Here is a 1,276-nt window from a genome sequence, read left to right on the forward strand (position 1 = left end):
GCCAAAGTCGGACAGTAAGCCAACAAGGGAACTGTTGAGCAGAGTCAAGAGGCTGGGGACTTGAGCCTGCATTTTGGGGGTACCCACAGATGACAAAAGGAGAAACACATCATAAACCCAGCTTCAAATGGCGCTTTGGCATAAAATTACTTTGCTGCCCAAACTGGCATTTAATATTGGGTGAAATGAAAAAGACATACCAGCCATCAACTTTTTACCTTGTAATTTACCAGCTCTGAGTAAGCTCATGTCTTTTTACTTTAACCCTTTTTTGAAAATGGGTAATAAACGAACAATGTACAGAATTCAAAAGTCACAAAATAGTATGGACCTTGAGAACATTATGTTAAGTGAAACAAACCCGTCACAAAAAGACAAATACTATGTGATTCCACTTGTATGAGCTGTCTAGAGTAGTCCAATGTATAGAATTAGAAAGCAGAATAAGGACTGCCAAGGGTAGGCGGAAGTACTAACTAGTTGTGTAATGGGTATGAAAAAGTGCTGGAGACTGGTTGTACAGTATGAATATATTTAACACTACTCAACTGTACCTTAAAAGTGTTTAAGGTAGTAAGTTTTGGTATATGCATTTTATCACAATTCAAAAAAAAAAAAAAAAGTAAGTCACAAATTAGTAAGAAAACATCATCCAATTGTGCCTTCTGGTCACTCAGTTCCACTCCTCAGAGACAGTGTTCAGATATATTCTCATCTTTCCAAAAATATTCTAACTATATATGCTGGCAAATATATGCCTTTTGAGATAAAACACACCTATAAACAAATAGTAGCATACTACACGTACTGTTCATGCACTTTGGTCTTTTCATTTTTTATACCTTAGAGACTTTCCTAAATTACTTCATATAGAACTGCCTTACCCCTTTTAAGAGGTGCTATTAATTCACTATATGACTGTATCAATTATTTTGCCAGTTCCCTACTTATCGGTAATTAGGTTTTGTAAGAACTTTTGTGCTTACACATCAATGAATACCTTCGTGCTATTTTTACCCCACATATGCAAGAGTGTGTGTAAATATGTTATATGCCTATGATAAAATTGCTAAAACAAGTTATGTGCATTCTTCATGTGTGATTGCATGTATTCACAGTATTTTTATTTACATAAAAGTGTACTGAGGCCGGGCGCGGTGGCTCAAGCCTGTAATCCCAGCACTTTGGGAGGCCGAGGCGGGTGGATCACGAGGTCAAGAGATCGAGACCATCCTGGTCAACATGGTGAAACCCTGTCTCTACTAAAAATACAAAA

This window comes from Sapajus apella, unplaced genomic scaffold, assembly GCF_009761245.1.
Source record: "Sapajus apella isolate SASKATOON/1434 unplaced genomic scaffold, GSC_monkey_1.0 scaffold184, whole genome shotgun sequence".
Taxonomy (NCBI): domain Eukaryota; kingdom Metazoa; phylum Chordata; class Mammalia; order Primates; family Cebidae; genus Sapajus; species Sapajus apella.